This window comes from Sphaeramia orbicularis, chromosome 11, assembly GCF_902148855.1.
Source record: "Sphaeramia orbicularis chromosome 11, fSphaOr1.1, whole genome shotgun sequence".
NCBI lineage: Eukaryota > Metazoa > Chordata > Actinopteri > Kurtiformes > Apogonidae > Sphaeramia > Sphaeramia orbicularis.
The window spans coordinates 48,003,199-48,023,608 of record NC_043967.1 but is presented as its reverse complement, the minus strand read 5'-3'; positions in this window follow the sequence as shown (position 1 = coordinate 48,023,608).

Here is a 20,410-nt window from a genome sequence, read left to right as displayed (position 1 = left end):
TGTATAACTCATTTTAAGGTTAATAATCTTGTTCCACTAGAATAGATTTACATTCTGCAAGGCTAAAAACCCCATTATTTTTCTTTTCATCATCTGTTAAAAATGTTTCATTTTATATTTCTTTAAGCTCCTCCTCTTGGACCACTCACTCTGTCCTGATTGGTCGGCTGGCCTTGCTGTTTTGTGACTGGTTAGCGCTCATGTGGTTGGAATCGCCCCTCACTAGCATCGCCCAGAGGTCTATATGTTCAGGTAAACTCGCTGATTGGATAAAAATATGGCTTTGCTTCTGCCTCACATTACATATGTTATGTTTCAACTGTAGTTCCTGTTCATCAATGTAATTGTAGAGAATGTTAAATAATTGATGTCTATACTTTTAACTTCTCATTTGTTTGAGGTGTAATAGTGTAAACTGCACCAGAATTCCAACCATAATGGAAAATGTCTGCTGCAAAGATCTAAGGCCAGTAGAACTAGTGCTAAGATGAACAGATACACTATGGGGCTGTTTTTTTAGTACAACCCCCCCCCCCCCTCCAGAACACAGCAATATTTGATGTTCAGTAGACAACGAGAGGATTAAACTAGGAAAAACAAGGTGTTTTTCACATAAGATGATTTTATTTCACAAAATATACAAAAAAATTAGACACGTTGTAAACATGTCAATCCTACTATGTAATGCACGTCCTGTGTCCATCTGATCGATGTTGCAGCACAGGAGGGTGTTTGTATGGATTTTCCTCAGCCTTCACAGCCCCGATCACCGCCAAACTAACCAAATGAATAGAAATGTTACCTGACTATCTACTAGGCACAATTTTTATGTCCATATTCAAATGTTGTGAGGTATGCTGGGTGATTTTAGCCTCTCATGCTATCGTACAATGGCACCACGTGTACAATGCCGCTAGTATACTTAAATACAAACAGGAGAAACATCAAATCTGAATATCTGGTCTTCTTCTCTCTTGTCTTGTGCATTTAAGGCAGCTTGTTGAGGTGGACATCCTGTCTTATGTTGTGAACTGGGTACATCAGGAGTGTCTGGGTCCTGCTGGTCAGTATGATGACCTCTACCCATCCTTTGGCTGAAGGGAGACATGACGGATCACCTTTGTCAGTTTCTCAAACTCCAAAAATAATGACGTTAAATGATGTAGAAAATCACCTGATAAATAAAATGTTTTGCTCTGCTGATCCACATAAGTTTAAAACAGTCACATTACATGCAGAAGTGCAACAGATAGATTTAATTTCTTGTGTGAATGAATATTAATTTACCTCAGTCATCTACATACATGATGGTGAAGTGTACACTATCATAGAATTGAAGTCCACTAATTTCAACTAGAATAAGATGATAGCATCACACATTTCTGGAAACTATACATACACACAATATAATGTCTATAGCTTTGGACCAGCAGTACATTTTGTAGCAGCTCTGGATGTGTCTATAAAACTGTGTAATTACTTTACTTATGTCTCAAAGTTTCATATATGAGAACTTGATTTTTATTGTCAGGTTTCCACAATGACAACTCTTAATGAGGGCTAGAAAAATAATAAAATGTTTAGTTTTATATAGAAACATCCCCAATGATGTGATGAAAAATAACCCATAATGCATCTAATCAGTTCCTATTGTCTACATTTAAGGACTTCTCTGAGTTTCATTTCAGACCCTGGTATTCTGGTGGCCTGGACCGCCACCCACATACCTCTAGTCTACTCAGGAAAGAATCGGATCATTCACTGACAAATTACTTTGCGATTTCATGTATCCGTTGTCTGCAGAAATGCACAACGGAAGCGTTTTACTCTGGCGTCTGGGTTGTCATGCGACGCATTAATCATCTGACTGTTCCTGTCAGTCTTCGATGTCACTGCATTCCCAGATCTCAGCGTTTTCTTTGCTCAGTCTTGTGTTATCATAACTGATAGGAGATTGGTAAATCTTATCCTCTAAATCTGGAAAAACACACATTCAGCGCCATGAGTTTCAAGCCAACTCTTCACTCTGAAATCATTGCTCCAACGAGACAAGTGGAACTTTGTATTTAGTGATATCAAGGTTCTATATGCACTGGTCCCACCTAACTTTAATGAGTGAACTCATAAAGTTTTGGCTCGAATGTACACTTTGGGGAAATCAAAATTCCAATTAATCTTTTTTTTTTTGTCTGTTTTGGTGAGATACCAACATGTGAGGTCTGCGGCGTGAGACCAGTTTTACTTAAATTGTAACCCAGTGGACCAGGGCTTCATAAAGTTATAAAAATTAATTATGAACTGCTATAACATCGACTTCTTTTCTGAGTCTTCTCAGGAAACACTGAAAAAAATGATTTGAACAGAACAATGAAGCAAAACCATGACGCTTTTCTCCTGATGGCATTTGATGAGTTCAGAATGAGGTGTGAATACCTTTTCCATGTATTAAAGGGGTAACATTTTTATTCTACTGTCTAACATTAAAAATGACTTAAAGTATCATTAGATCGTTTATAATACAGAACTGTGAAGTTCTGCCAATGATGCCGATGCATTGAATTATATAGATTTGAACTGAATTTTTTTCCAGCAATGGGTCAGAGGTTTTATGTGACCACCAGAGGAAGTAGTGAATCACTCTGCTGGTCTCTCATGGTGAGGAAAACTAACACCACATGACCTTTGACCAAAGCATCAGAAAGTGACCAGATGGGATGAGATTCCAATCCAATCCATTTTTATTTATAAAGCACAAATTTAAACAAACACAAAGGTTTCCAAAGTGCTGTGTAGTAAAATAAAGAATGGAACAATACTTGGAGTTCAATGACTTATTAATGCAATATCACAAATGCATGGGGTAAACAAACATGTTTTCCCCCACTGTACATGTGCTGATGTGCAGAATGTGTACCGTTTGTGTGGTCGATCACAGAACCAAAATATTTTCACTGATCCACAAGTTTAATGTTTGACTGTTTAATAACAGGGGACATGGACGAGTCAGTTCACCTAAAATCAATGCACACCTCCTTATTCTTTTTTCTTACCCCCCTTTATGACCCAATGTAAAATTTTCTAGATCTGCCCCTGTTCGGACTCTTAAATTTGGGACATGCAGATCTGGACATTATGTACCAGCAGACTTCAGTTAAAAGTATAGAAACGAGGCTTGCATGACACTTCAAGAAAAATAACCACTAGGAATCCCAGCCAGTTCATGGAAAAAGTGTACCTTTTCCTGAGTTACAGTTTGACAATATGCCAATGCCTACATTGCATAATTTGTGTCATGCAGGGAACGATTTAAGCTGCAGAGAGAAACCGAAGATGAGATTCAATCCTGTCAGTGCGATGCAGCCTGGTGTTATTTTGCCCAAAAGTCTGGCCTGTTTGAGACCTGCTGGGGTTACAAAAACACCTCGTCTTTAATAAGGTGAGGCGGGGTCTAAAAATAGCCGGGACTCACCGAAGAGCAGTGCTACCTTCCTCCTCTGTTCACTCAGGATGTTGTTTAAGTCTGGTACATTCCTTACACGCTCAGCCAGCCTGCATATTTGCCTCTTCCCCGACTCTCTGTTTTTCTTCATCCACCTTCTGTTGGCCTGAGGACACTTTGTACCGCTCAGATGGCCCTGTTTGATGTTGGAGGGTAAAAATATGACTCAATGGCTCTTTGAGTTTTGCTGCAGGTCTAGTTTCAAGTGTACTAAACCGGGATGAAAGAAACACTTTTTAGTGGAATTCAGAACTTAAAACCACCACAAATAGTGGTTTCCCATGAAAACAGTTTAACATGTTTACATTTATCTGACCTCTAGTGCTCATGGGAAGTGTTGTCTGTCAAGAAGAAGAACTGTCATAACATGTAGAGAGAAGGATGAGATGATGAAGTGTAAAATGTTTGTCAGACACTGGAAAGTAAGATGGGTGAATACATAAATGAATAAATGTCACAGTTGTTCAGTGTAATAGACTAAAAGCAGTTTTTAACTCAAATTTAGTTGAATTTAACATTGATTAAATTAGTGACAGAAAAAAAATGTAAGTATATAATGTTGCATCCATTTTATTGATGAAAGAATTAAGAAAATAGACCCATTTTACTTCCAAAAGTCACTAATTCCTGCCTAATTTTGTTGATTTTTAACAGTAATGTTTGATGTTGAATAACATTTAGTGATACTTTAATACGTCATGATTAAAAATTCATTGTGTCTATACGTAGCATTCATTATTATTTGTATAATTTAGATAAATCTTGTGAAAAGTGAGAAATGTTGAGTGAAAAATCAACCGAAGCAACAAAATTTCCAATTAACTTATTAACATGTTAATTCTTTTTCACTATTTAATGAATCTAAAATTTTATTTTTCTATTCTATTCCATTGATCAGGTGTGAGTGGATGCACCTGTGTTACCATCACAGCTGAGGGTAATTGTCCTGAGTGGGTGTGAATATAAGGAGGATGACACTCCCTGTTCAGGTTGGTTGTGATTTCTGAGGAGTCAACATCCCCATTTTGATCTCATTCTGATATATTTAGTTTTTTTCCCCCTGTTTATTAGATTTCCACTTAGTCTTTGGTTTTGTGGTTTTCATGACTTGTTTTTTTGTTTACTGTTTTTATCAATTTTGTGGCTGTTGATGGTTTCTACCCAAACCACCTTTTAGGATCCTTTTAGCCCATATTTGTTTAGTGTTGTTACTGTCACTTAGTTCTACCCCAAGCCTTCACTTACTGTATGGGAAACGTACCACAACAAAATAAGCACCCAAGTAAATGACCAAAAACAACCAAAATAATCAATAAAATGAAAGCAGTAATAAACAAATAACAAAACAAAATTGCCCATAAAAGAACAAAATAAATAAAATGATTAAAGTAATCAATAAATGAACAAAATAATGAACAAAATTAATGAAATAACCAGTTAAATGAACACAAGCAAGAAAAAACACAACAATGAAATGCACTAGAACAAATGAACAGAACAATCCATAAGATAATTAATCAATCAACAATATGGGCAAAAGAATGAACCAAATATTCAAATTGAACTAGATAATGAAATAACTTACTGCCTGAACATAAATGAACAACAATAGGCAATGAAAATGAACACAGATTAACAATATCAATAACATGCACAAAAACTGACAGAAATATCAACAAATTAAACATAAATGAAGAATAATAATAAATGAATGAAATAACTCACAAAAAATATTTGCAAAAAATAAGCAAAACAATAAAGTGAAGAAAATGAACAGAATCTATTATATATACAAAAAGAATCTAGATAATCTCTTGATCTAAATGTTTTGATGGTTTAGATTTCTGATAAATGTGGATGTAAACCTGGCGTTAATCTGCCTGAACTCCACCGTTTTCTTCAAAACCTGAATCTAGAACCTGAATGTAAGTCACTGTCTCTGAATGTGGGACAAACTGGGGTTAAGGAATAAAAATGCTGCTCAGTCCTTCATATAGTGGATTAAACCTGCTTATTGATTATATGAGTAATCTGAAGTAATAAATGTTAGTATTGCAGATGATGTGGGAACTACTGAGGTCCATCTGATCCGGGTCTGGGAACGTGTGCTGACCTCAGCAGCACCAGGACCGACCCACCGGTGACGCTCCAGTGGACGTCCTGTTGTCTTTACTTCATTCTGCTACACAAAAACAACGGCAAAGCCCTTTTGGAGTGTGACAACATGAGACCAAACCAGGACTGGGGGGTGGGTGGACAGGGCCGACAGAGAAATAATAAATATGAGGATAAAAGGTGAGATTAAAGTGTTGAACTAAAGTCTGGGAGAACAGCTGAGTGTCTGGGGAGCGGACGCTGCTTATTTCACCTCAGCAGATGCTAAATCCCTCTGTGCCAACATCTGCACTTTCCTCACACACTTTTTTCCTCATTCTGAACTTTTGTCTTAAATGATTGAGGCAATAATATTGACATAAATTCTCAGGGGAAATCCCAAGAGCTGGTTCTGGTCCTGAGAATCAAGGATGAATGAGATGTTCTAACATGTTTTTAGCCTCAGGGTCACGGACAAAGACAAATACAAAAAAAAGAAAAGTTTATGTACATCACTTGGACAGTTTGACAAATATTTGCATCAATGTAGAAGTAAATAAGAAGTAATTTTCATCCAGACTTCAAAAGATCTCACAAAAAAAGAACTGAAATCAGTGGAAAAAATCATAGAATTATAAAATACAGACCTTACATCTACAGCTTTTTCCTCTATGTCCAAATTATTATGTAAATATAGACAAACAGTGTTGTCTGGAAGAAGAACCGTCTAAACATTAATTTCAGCAAAAATGTATCTGTATAAAATATGTTCAAGTTATTGTAATTTAATCCTTGTCCAGTTACCTGTAGTTCATCTTAACATTTATTGATGGTGGTTTTAACTGTATTCAATTAATTTATATGTGAATATATTCACTTCCTGCTAGTTGGAAAAGAGACAAATGAGGGCGTATACAGTTGAGGAAAAAATTATTAGACCACCCTTGTTTTCTTCAATTTCTTGTTCATTTTAATGCCTGGTACAACTAAACGTACATTTGTTTGGACAAATATAAGGATAACATCAAAATAGCTCACAAGAGTTTAATTTCAGAGCTGATATCTATCCATTTTCCATGGTTTTCTTGATAATAACCAAAATCACTTCAGTTCTTCAGTTCTCCATGACAAAAAGTGCTTTCAGGCATTCCCGGTTTTCTTTTCTGTCTGTTTTAGTCACATGGTACACACAGGACTTTGTACTTGATTGCATAAGCATTGTTTTTGATGACTTTTGATTGTCTAATAATTTTTTCCATGACTGTATGTTTCAGAAAACTATTGCTTTTACATGACCATAAAAATACCTTTTCAACATCTAAAAAAGAGCTAAAAATGGATAAATAAATAAAAGTGTTAAAATCTAATCAAACCTGTGAACACCTGTGATGTCTGATCAGCATTTCAGTTCCATCTCAATAGTTATTCTTGGCAGTTTTATACTGTATTAGCAATGTATTGCATGATGTACATTTTTATATAGTAATGTGCTGTATACAGTGTATTGTCCTGTTTGCATGTTTAGTCTGTCTTTAAATGTTGAGAACTATGGATAGAAAATAGCTTCCAGCTAAATCCAGCATCTTTACACAAGGCAATGTTTTTTTGTTCTGGGTGTTCATTAATATGCATTATCCTCATCAAACAAACAAATAAATAATACAATAACTGGGTTTAATCAGATAACTGTAATATTCAGACCTGATGTGTTTACATGCACTTTAGAAATATGACAATTAAAAAAATATATATATATATTTTTGGCTAAATATCAGCATGAGCGTGAACAGGGAATAATAATAATAATAATAAAAAGCTTTTCCATGGGTGTCAGTTTCTCAGGAGCATAAACTGATAAATGCATTGTGGATTCAAGGTGTAACAGCAAATGTTCTGCATTTTAGAAGAAAAGCATATTAGTGTGAGTGGTTCTGGGCAGTGGCATTAAAATTTCCCCATTCTCTTCTCACAAGGCATCAAAGACAGCTGCAGTTACAGACCTGCCTTCACATTCTGATAAATCAGCAGGAACGTTGCCCAATGTAATCAGTTTGTCTGTCCTGGTCTCCCTCTGACCCGGCGCTCCACCCTTCTGGGTCATGGGCTAATCTGGCTCTAATAACACCGGTCAGCGCATTAACAGGTGAGCTCATGGCACAGGAAACACAAGTCAGCTGAGATAAAAGAGTGATGTAAGGTGGTGACCCGGACTGCGTCTCAGGTCTCAGCAGGGGCTTCAGGATGTGGATGAGCAGTCGATCGGCCTCACACATCGAGTCTCAGACCATGTGTGAGCCTCAGAATGACAGCAGGATCTTTGTGGTTTACACTGGAGGTCAGAAAGAGTTAACCTTCCGATATCCGAGTGAGCATATTATGCACACTTTGTAATTCATGTTATGAAAGGTCATATTACTTTTCCGCAATTTGTATTCGGTTAGAATTCATAAGTGGTTCATTTTCTGAGCTTTCAAATTCTGACCCAGCCACTAAAATCAGCAGATAATAAACAAAGGAAAATGACTCCACTAAAAATGCACATTACTTACACAACCTGGCATTTAATATTAGACCCAGCACAAAAAATATTAATGTATATTAACCAGTGTTGCTGTTGATAGTTGATATTTGCTGCAAAAATCCAAAAAGAAGTAATCCAGTTTCTATGTAGTCTATTGAAATAAAATTTAAAAAAGGTTTGTTTACATTACAAACGCGGCATTTAAAGGGCTAAAAATATGACAGTTATGGAGAATTTGGTGTTTTTGTTTATGGCTCAAACTGTTGAAAAAAAAGAATGTGAAAAAGTTAAAATTGTTTGATAAGCCTAAACCCTAACCTTAACCCTTAACCCTTAACCCTTAACCCTTAACCCCTAACCCTACCCCTAGCCCCTTGCACTAACCCCTAACCCTTAGACAGGGGGCCAATAACAGCGTGAACATACACGCAGAAAGCTTATAATGCATACAGATAACACGCCAATTGACCATCAAAAAGGGGGGTGTATATTTACGCAGAGTCATGATATCACATTGTTTATTGTAATATCATCCTCTTTATTTTGCGTTTCTTCAGTGAAAACTGGGTGTTTTTTTCACATTTAATTCACTGATCATACAGATGTTCATAGAAGCTCAGAGTAAATTCAAAAGTTATTATATGAGAAACAGAGAAAACTGAAGAAAAACAGACTGTCAGCAAAACATACCATTAACTGAACATAAAATAAGTGTGTCCATCCACTGTCATTTATCAAATTTTACTGGTGACTCTATGTTGTAGAAGATGACAGTGTTTCCATGGTAACTAAGCCTCTAAACATCCAAATGGGTCATATCTGATGACCATGAAAAGATGACAAACTGCATTTTACACCATTATTTACATGTATTGATAGGATTAATGGATCAACAGGTATTAAACAGTTTAAATCGGTGGATGGTTTTGGTCTCAGTGGATGTTTTGGTCTTCATGGGTTAAACTAACACAACTGACCTACCTTCACCTGGAGACAAGCATCTGTTGTTTTTGCAGAAAATGGACAGGGCTTGGGTCGCTCACTGTGTATGTGCTACAGCCGGACTGAGTCATCCTGGTTCACCTGCAGCCAAAAGCACCAAGCTGAGCTCCCATTCCAGTCAAACACCTCAGCTGTTGTACCGTAACACAGGATGTAATTACCTCTGCACATCCTGCTGGGACTAACAGGCTGCGGAGTCAGGTGGCTTGTTTTGAATCTGAGTGAATATGAAAACCAAAGGAGCCGAGGTCAAGGAATCAATGTTCCCCAAAGAAAATTGCACAACATATTACTATATAACTTCCCACTGAGGAAATTAAGGAGATACTTATTCTGCCTGGGTGACCAGCACAAAGGATTTATTCTTCTACTGTAGACACTGATGGAGGGATAAACACTGTTCCTTTTGATTCCTTCATATACATCTGTATTTTAACTGATTCACACAGATTTATATTTGGTACCAGAGCAGCGCCAGAGGTAAGTATTTCAAGGGTTACTTTACAAGAGAAATATCATATCATAATACAAAACTGTTGTGAAAAAGACCTAGAAAGGTGGAAACTCTTTAAAAAAGATTAAAAAATAATGTTATGATAGGCTCAAAAGAAAAATTGAATATCTGCAAACATTATTTTTTCCATCTTCACATCTGCGACCGTGTTTTTTCAGCACATTTTCAGAGTTTCGGATTTGTCACTGTTCTCCCACTATATTGATTTATTTTCCAGGTCTGAAATCTTGTAAATGCTGCACATGTTGAGAAGAATGTTCTGAAACTGAGAGGTGAATGGGTGAATATTTGATGGGTGTACATTTGCAAAAGCTGAGATCCTGCAGTGTTTGTTGTTAACCTGTTGTTTTATCTGTTAGAATGTCAGAGTGATAGTTGTTTCTGATGCCATTGTACATTTCAAAGCTGATAGAACTCTATTTTGAGGATAATCCAGCTACTTGGATGAACTCTACAAGAATATACACCACATTTTCAGTTGCAAATGTGTTACCATTTGGAAAGTCCCCCTTATTATGTGAAAGAACATCTTCCGAGCAGCACACTTAAGCCGAAAATAGCAAGTTTTGTTATGTGGTGTTTTCTTTTGTAAAAACTGACTCATTCTAATTGTATGAAATACATTTTTCATATACATGTTCCATCAAAACAACTTCTCCAAAGACATAAATTCTTTCCTCATTTTAATTAATCAAAGTACACACATGGACTCAGTGTTTACTTTGGAGGAGAAACATCATCAGTCATCAAGAAACAGGGGATGGTTGGAAGAACATCAAAGCTACTCGACCTGAATATGGTCAAACAAGTAACTGTAAGCAAACTGCAAAAAATGGAATGCTGAAAATACTGTAGCATCACCTTAAAAACACAAAAATCTCTGTTTTTTTTCAGTCTTTCCATTAATATTTCCAATGTTATGCAAGGTCATTAGCCAGTAAAGATAAAAGGACTCAGTCAGGAAACAACCATGTATACATGTTTTACACAATGTGAATAAATTAGGATGTCTTCACCGGCTTAGTTGAAATTTAGTGAGCACTGATGTAAGAAATTGTGGCAAAATACAGTAACAAACTGAAAGCCCCCCTTGTTACTTGAAAGAACATCTTCCAAGCTGCACAAACAAGCTGAAAATTACCAATTTTGTAATGTGGTGTTTCCTTTTGTAGAGATTTAGCCAGTGTAAATACTATGAAATGCTTCTTCATGCACATGTTACCATCAAAACAAGTCCTCTGACACAAATTCTTAAAGGTCACTTTGCTGAGATCTGCCCTCAGCATCACCAAACACAAGTGTGATTCACATACAACAATTGGTCAAATGAGTCAGAGAGATTTTCCCCGTATTCTAGGACAATAGTGGATGGTACAGATACTGTAGGTCTGGTTGTGTGAGAGTATTCCCAGGAAACAAGTGTACTGTAATAAATTTGGGAATGTATTATTACTTTATTTAACCTTTATTTAACCAGTGTAGTGTATTCTAAACGTAGCTAGCCATAAGATATATTTCCATAAAGGTATGTTCCGCACATTTGTGTACAGCATTAGAAAATGTTTATGAAAATTATGTATTGGCACAATAGGATATGGAAACCCTTTTCTGACCAAGTTGTGATCTTCAGTGTCTTCTGGCATATTCCCATACACATAATGCAACAGATTTGTAGATCAATAAGTGGAACAGATTATCCACTGTCCCATGTATTTAAAAACAACAACAACAACAAAAAAAAAAAAAATACAATTTTGACAGGAAATTGTAACACAATGCTCTCCATCTTCATCTTAAAATTTGTTGAAACACACAAGTTTTGCATTTTCTATATATTTTTCTGAATTTTCCTTCAAATTTACTTAACATTTTATTGTTTTCAGTCCTGCAACTAAACCTGCAACATCACTTCTAAGTTGCACAAAATATTAACAGAATGTGTGAGTTATTTCTGACCTACAGGCAGGTTGTGAAGGAAGAAAATGAGGCTGGAGGGGCAGGTGACTCCACTGCAGGCCTCCAAAAAGTAGGGCAACCTGAAACCATATACAAGATAAAGCAGATCATATGACTGGCACTGTGGCGGCTTGTGTTTGTGGATATTGTGTACAATGAAAACAGACGTAGACTGGCCGTGTTATCCTTATATATCAAAGTGTGATGTGTCTATTAAGTATATGACACATTTAAATCATCACTGGTCACAAAGTTCAATGGTTAATAACAGACTAATTTACCAGCCACTGCACATTCTGCTCCAGCTGCCCTTTCAGTAACTATGGTCCATGATGTTAATAGGAGTTGAAGAGTCTCTCCTCAGGTGTGGTCCTTGGTTTGATGTCAGGCACGATGAGGCACTGGTGGAGAGGCCATCATCAGGTGTCAAACTGTGACCAGGACTCCTGCTGCTGTGGCGTCGTCCTCTCAACCAGCCATAGAAATGTCAATCCTGCCTGAAACTGATAGCGAGGAGGAGGAGGAGGAGGAGGAAGAGGAGGAGGAAGAGGTGAAATCCCTCCACCAGCTCCCAGTCACCAACCAAGAGGCCAAAAAGGGGACGGAGAATGTCGGACTCCTGTTATAAACAAGCAAAGACAGAGGAAGAGATGCTGCTCTCTATGAGAAAAACAAGAACTTCCTCACATTATTTGCTGAACTGTTGAGAAAAAATGAAAAACTTGAGAGTAGACATAATAAAAATATATTTACAATCTTAAAATGAACTGTTATGTAAGATCGCAAGGTTTACATATTACTACATCATTTGCAAATGCTATATGTAACACTCCACTGTATTCTCCTTTGGTGACTCTATACAAAGACTTAGATAAAATAGCAGGTAAAAAATAATAATAATTTGATAATTTGATAATTTGGTCTGTTAATATGTGTGACTCACTTAATACTTGGACCTGGAAAAAAATAAATTCTTGCCACAGTTATGACAGCTGGACTTCTTTGTCATCCTAGAAGTACAGCGCATGGATATTTTCTTTACAACAATCCTTTCCCCAGTTTAATTAAGCAAACTGTGTTGAATCATGTCCAAAGGAGTGACGGACTCAGTATTTATCTCAGTGGAGAAACACTGGCAACATGATCACTGGGGATTGTTGGAGGAAAATGAAAGCTGCATGACCTGCGTGAAGTCAAACAAGTCACTATAAGCATAATGTGAAAGGTGGAATGCTAAAAATGAAGATTCATTTGTCTTTGGGTTTGTTTTGCTAGAATATGTCATTAATAACAAATACATGTAAGAGTATATAATGTTATAATATGTTATTGTGGAGTCAGTTTTAGATAACACTGGTTTAAGTAAAATGCCTGCAGAATAAACGGAGTGAAACTCTACCAAGTTTGAGTCAGTAATTAAGAAAAATTAAGTAAAAATGCTGGTTGGCTGTTTGTACCAAGATGCAGATTTGGGTCAAAATGTGAAAGTCTAAAATGGAGCATCTATAAATCGATTGTATTATTGCACATAAGCCAATATACATGTGTAATAAGACTTTATTATATACATTGAAAACATCATTTATTTTCCAGTTCATCTTATTAAAGATTTTGCACATTTAATCTCTAAGGCAGATACTTATAAAAACAAAACAAAAACTAGAAGACCTCCGATCACCACCAAAATTGTATCATTTGTTCCTTGTGCCAGTATCAACATTTCCTGAAATTTTCATCCAAATCCGTCCATAACTTTTTGAGTTATCTTGCACACAGACAGACAGACAAACAGACAAACCAAAGCCGGCAAAAACAAAACCTCCTTAGCAGAGGTAAAAAAAAAAACCAAACAAACAAAAAAAACAGTGTAATCCATAAACTACTGGGCTATTACTGAGTTACATTCCACCATTGAAAATAGGAAAATTATCCCATATGATGTTCATTTTACTCAACCCAATAAAAAGACTCTGCAACCCAGTTCCCAGCAGGAATAGTGGAGTCAATTCTCTTAATTCCTTGAAGGTTGGAGCTGGTGGTCTTGACTCCAGTAAAACTATTGTTGATCTTTACTGACCATATTGTTTACATCGTTATCCTCTGTATCACAGCTCCGGTAACTTCCAGGATCAGTTGCATTATTGGGGAATATACTCTGCTGCCACAAGTGGAAAGAAACAGACTCAGAATGAGAGTTAAGGTAGACTTTAATGGTAAGCATAAATCATGAGTTGATCTCTAGTGCCTCCCTGGTGAGGTGTTTTCACCATGTCCAACAGGAGGAGGCCCCAGGCAGACCCAGGACACACTGAAAGAATTATCTCTCACTGTTCCCATTGTCTGTCTATCTGAATATTTTACAGGCGTATGTAACCACTGGGCCTATGTGACATTTGCTTCATTCCCCTCAGATAAACGCTGTATGTACATATGTACCACATTAGGTGTAACGCCCATACCAGAGGAGCAGAAGAACAGCAGCACCAGGATTTAACTTGGATGGAATAAAATGATAAAGAGTAAAAGGGATGGTGAACCTGTGGGTCTGTAAAGCCTCTCATGAATGGTATCAGGCTGAGGAATCTTCCCAAATATCCCACTTGTGGCACATCCAGTAATCTGATAAATGTCGCAAACGCTCCAAGCCTCATGACTTGCTCCACTGCTAGTTTGAACAAGACAAAGTCAGGGGTGGATACTGGATGTAGAGAAAGATGGTAGATGACTCAACTGGTCCACACGCCTGCATGGACCAACACATTTCCTGATTGATTCATCAGGTCAAGCAAAGAAAGGCTTTTTTTTTTTTTTCAAATTTAGAAATAAATAAAAAAGCGCCATCAATTTAGTCTCTTGTCTTTCTGTCACTGACTAAAGTCACACATCATGAACGATTACATGTGACCAGTCATTACAAGTCATATTCTCTGCTAGAAGGTGAAACATGAATATCAAAGAAAATAATGACTGACCATGTGTTTGAAAAATCTTACAAACAATTGATAAGAGAGATGTTACAATATAATAGAACACTATAATTAACACTGGCTTAAAATAGCAGGCTTAGCTATCTTAATTGTCCAGTCTAACTTATTTAATTCATTGTCATTTGTTCAACATTACAGCATATTACAACTGCTACATAAACATGTAATGACTCCAAACACAATTAATAAAATTCATAATTTTTTTTTTCTTTTCTGTCAGTGGGATTTGTAAATGTATAAATTGTAATATTTTTATATTGAGAAGTAATCCTGTTGTTCTTAAAACAAATCTTAAGAAATCTGTAAATCAATAATGAAACAATGCTAAATTAATGTAACTATATTTTGGTTTGTTTTTTTCTATCTATGTGCTTTGTAAATGTAAAAATTGTAATACTTTAATATTGGGAATGGACCCCAGGAAGAGTAGTCTCTGCTTTGGTAGAGACTAATGGGGATCCTTAAATAAAGAAATATAGAAAAAATAATAAAATACTTGTTACAAGGGCTTGTGTTTCCTCATTAACGCCAAGCTTTTCCCTCTGGGACGGTCACATATCTAACCCCAGAGATCCAGTGATTTGTTTAATGGGTGGAATTCTCTGCAGGTGTAACCCAGGCTTCTCCTCATTTTTTGTGTGTTGCCCTTTTGGAAATTTGGCAAAAGAAACAGATAGCGTTCCTATATGTGTATGACATCACATGAAAACTATGAAAAACTGACAGGCCGAATAATACAATAAAAATATACGATAGCCTTAGATAATATAGTAAAGTTGCACAAACAGACTTGGTAATGTAATTACACACAGGTAGATGTCATGAGGGAATCCACCAATGGCCATGTTAGTGTAACCTATAAGTCAAAAATGACAGTAGATTTATCTGCGAGACAAGAAGTTTGTTTCTCTCCCAGTCCTCTGGCTTCCTGCCACCACCCAAAAACATGCACCTAATGGGTTAATTAGTCATTTTAAATGAAATGAATTAATGAATTAAAAACGTGTAACTTTATGTCATGATGTGACAGTATTCAACCATAAACATGTAAACATTTACTTCTGGTGTAAAGTTAAACGTGCATTTTAAACTTGTTGGTTAATGGAGACTCACTTTTGAGGCCCCTAGTGGTCATTCTAGGAACTGCAGTTTTTGCACTGAGCATTGGCTTCATTGTTCAACCATGGAGGTTGTTAGTCATTTCAAGTATTTCTTAATGGTATTGTTTGGTTTTCCATGCACTGTGGTAATGACTGGATTTCATCTGTGGCACAGAATTACATAATGTATGTCTGAGTTACACTATGACTGACTGTTTTAGCTTTTTCAAGGGTGCATTGTCCCAAACAGATCAAATCCTCATGTTAACCGGCTTTAGTATAGTTGAAACAATAACTGCTGACTGGTACTGCATTGCCCAATTAGCCACAACTGGCAGACAGCGATAGTTCAACTAAATGGATTTGCATATGACAGCTGGATTAAATCTGCTGCTGATTTAGTGTTTGAGTGGTTGGTTTATTTTTCACTGCGAGAAAACCGGGAACGGCTAAATTTAGAAGCTGTGAACAGTGCAATGGCTGTCTTGAAAGAATACACAGCTGTTGTGTGCATTCAAAAAAAAGCCCACAGATGTATAATTGGATGGAAGAGTAAAATGGGTCTGCAGTGGAAAAACACAGGCAGTGATTGGAAAACACCACAGGTTCTGCAGAGAGATGCATGACACAGCGTGATAAAAAATGGAACGAGGAGAATAAAAACATGTCCACATCAGAGGTTTGATTTACAAAAGATTAAAAGAGGTTAAAAATAACAGTAAAAAAAAAAATCACAAATCTCCAAGTGGTGAAGGAAGGTTCCTCGGTGCAGCCGTGCTTCTCGTTCATGGCAGGAAGTGCCAGTCAAACCACAGGAATGCAAAGCACTACAGCAGACATGGTTTTCCACACACAAAGACATTTAGAGGGAGGGTATGTGTCTACGTGAGAAAGAGGGGGTGTGGGGGTCAAAGTGCTGTAATCACATGGACATCCAGACTGAAACTGACTCACTGATTCAGACTTGGCACACACAGCAACAGACAATAACACAACTTTCATGTAATAATGGGCAGTCATAACAACAACAATGAAAGGTGTATCTGTGAGGGGGATGCAAACCCAGTGCAAGGACAGTCTCTTATCAAGATCCATCTGTAATCAGTGTCACAAAACCACATGAACACAGACACACATTGTCGGGTTCCTGCTTGTTTGTGCAGACTCCCCTCATAAACACAAAACTCAAATGTTAGTCTGACCTGTTTGAGAGGAGATGGTAGAGGCTGACGTCAAGAGAACAACGGATGCACACAGTAAACTGTCTAGTGAGGTCAAGAGGAGGCCGTTGAATGTATAAAAGCACAGAAAACCTTTGTGATGTTGTCCATTGGTTTATGAGCTGATGTTGTAAAGTTTGGCTTGTTTTTTTCAGCCATCTTGTTTTTCTGGAAACAGAAGTCCTCACATGTAAATAAAAGGATGGAGCTGGGTAAGGGTGGGGGTGAAACATGCCAAGTTCATGCTTATATACTGAAAACACACATAACACCAACTTGCACTTGTCATACTTGTCTTACTTTTCATTATATTACATAATTACAGAGCAATTAACTAATTTTGCCGATTCACATTGTGGGTACTGTATTATTATGACAAAATCATCTGTGCATCTTGTTGGTGTACCTTCTCAACCACATTACAGTGGAGCTGTCAGAGAAAAATGTTTAATTCAATAAACATAAGCTCAGAATCTGATTGAGCAGCAGTCAGTTACAGTCACCATCACAGTCACCCAACCGTCACACTAATAATCCATGGCAGCTCATCAATAGAGGGCGCTAGGGTACCGCCCCACCTATCTCACATGAAGAAGACAATAGGAATCACCTAAAATAATGTTACAAAAACATTCATATTTACTGTATATAATCTGCATTCAAGTGTCGTTTAAAATGTTTTTGGTCATTTAATGAGCAGTTGTCATGTGTTTCCTGTTTGGGGCGCCACCCAAGGACTTCATAGACTCTTGTTATGAATGGCACGTGCAGAGTAGACCCCCCTCCAATACAAGAGGTAGGATATCCTCAAGGCACAAAAAACTGCACCCAAGCACCGCCCACAGGGGTAAACATCACATCACGAAAAGAATGAAGACCTTCCTCAGAAATGGAATTACAGAGTAGGTCCATAAATAATACCACTGAGCTACAAGTAAACAGCTGTATAGCTCAGTGATGTGGGGAGGAGTGGGATTGATTCCCAGTACCAGTGGTATCAGTGATATGTTTTTAACCCATATGTTGATTTTCTATTTTTTAAATGCCATGCAATCCACTCACACTACCTCCACCCTTGGTCTAAATGCATTGGCCATACTATCAGTGGAGAAGACACTTGTCAGGGACATGTCTGACTTTGACAATAGAGTCATAGAAAAATGTGCATGTTTGGAGGATAGATAGGTGAAATTTATATTGATATATAAAAATGCATGACTGAAAACATATACTGTGTATTTTTATTTTGATCTAAATTAATATTTTAACAATAGTGGTGCATGCACTTTGGTGTATCCTAGTGGTGATATGTGGTTATAGTGCAGCTGAAAACTGACATGCATACTGTGTCCCACCAAAAAATTATTTCATCTGCCACCACTGCTAATAATCATGCAGAATTTCCAGCCTTAATACAGTTGAAAAGGTTGAGTTATATAGAAAATAATTACCTCTGTACAATTGTCATGAATGAAATTTTAAGAATAAAGACTAGTACCTTATCTATATTAATACAGATATTTTGCAAGACAGTATTTTTTTCTCTATTTCTGGGCCTCACATGCATGAGCAAATTGCCGGGAATCTGGTGGAAATGGAGTGGTTAATATGTGTTGGTAGATGGCAAACAACTGTAGAGATGCATTACCAATACCAACTGGTCTACATTAACAAAAAAACAACAAATAAAGCAAAATTTTACGATAAGTTACTTTTAGATATTTTACTTATCTGATACAGGATACAGGTGTAAATGGTGTCTCTGCATTTATGTAAAGTAGTGACTATTTTTACTGGAATCTGTCAGGGGAGAAGGTTTTTCTGCTCTTGTCAATGGACCAAATTCAACTGAAGCAGCGGTAGCATTGCATAACTTTCATAATAACAATAAACAATAATAAGTTCATTACACATGTATGGTCTTGCCAGCAGAAAGAGACCTTGTCCACATGGATCCATCTGGGGCTTGTTTTGACTGCAGGACCTGGCAGAGGTAGATGTGTCCCCTTGGATTTCAACTGGAGCAGGTCTGAGAGGAAATACCACTGGAACAGAGTGTCGGCAGGCATGCCTGGCCTCTGACAGTCTGGATGAAACACTCCAGCTCAGCTGCAGGCTGATGGGAGCAGAGTGAGGACGAGGCAGGCGTTAGCGGCGTGTTGCTGAAAGCCCTCAAGTACAAGAGAGGGGATTTCTCAAAGCAATCCCATAGGTCCTTTATATAGGAAGGGGCCACGTATCACGTTGCCCTCCTGCCCACCTTGTTCTCGGTTTCCTCTAAATGCAGTCACACACACCCAGACAGGAGAGGCCCTTGAAGACCTTCCAGCTTCAACATTTGGCCAGTCTGGAAATAATTAAAGAGGGGAAAAAGGTGGATGAGGTGGTCAGACCAATTTTCCCAGAGTCAGTGAGACCCACCCAAACTCTGCACCGTCGTACTCTTAGTTCTTTCCCCACAATCCCCCTGTGACACCATTCCTCGTCTCCTGGTTCCCTCCTCAACATCACACCATCGGTCTTGTCTCTAACTCGGGGAGGGTTCCACCTCAGGACTCAGCTCTGTGATCATCTGGAGGTTTTCTGAGCCCCCATAAGTTCTATAGCAGATTCACTTCAAGGTATGTTCTCATCCAGACACAGTGGTATCTGCTAAGGCTGGACTGAAGATTGAAGATGTACGAGATGTAAGTACAAGTTGTCTGATTAGGACTCAAAAATTCAGTCAGATGCTCCAGTATCTTTGCACCATAATCTGTTTGGGCCATTCTCCCACTTGGGTTTTGTAAAGTGATAATGGCCTGGACCATTCATTTTTTATCTCCACAGCTATAATCTATTCATGCTTGAGTCCAAGTGACAGTTTGTGCCAAATTAGAAAAAAAAAAAAAACTCTCAAAAGGATCCTATAATAAACAACAGACATGAGGTGACAGTGACATCAACCTATGACCTCTGGCGTTTTTACAATATCATGCATGTAAGAATGCCAAACATGAAGTCACAGTGACCTTGACCTTCAGCCACTAAAACTGTCTCAGTTCATTGTTCCATCCAACTGAATGTTAAACTAATAATAACAATTAGCCAAGATATTAATTAATATTAAAGAGGCCGATGCACCTTTAACTGTAATACCACTACTGACCACTAGATACTGAAGCCCTGACTCCCATAGACTTTACATTGAAATTATGTCTAAAACTACTTCATGCAGTATATTTGGACTCTCAAACAAATTTTCTGATAAATTTTAGTATTTTCATGCCAGTAGAAGGTTTTAATCTGCCATGTTGGGGTTTCATTGATAGATTCATTCATTTTCTGAACCCGCTTTATCCTCACTAGGGTCACGGGGGTCGCTTGGAGCCTATCCCAGCTACATAGGGGCGAAGGCGGGGTACACCCTGGACAAGTCGCCAGTTCATCGCAGGGCTGAACATATAGAGACAAACAGTCACTCTCACATTCACACCTATGGGCAATTTTAGATTAACCAATTAACCTATTAGTGCAT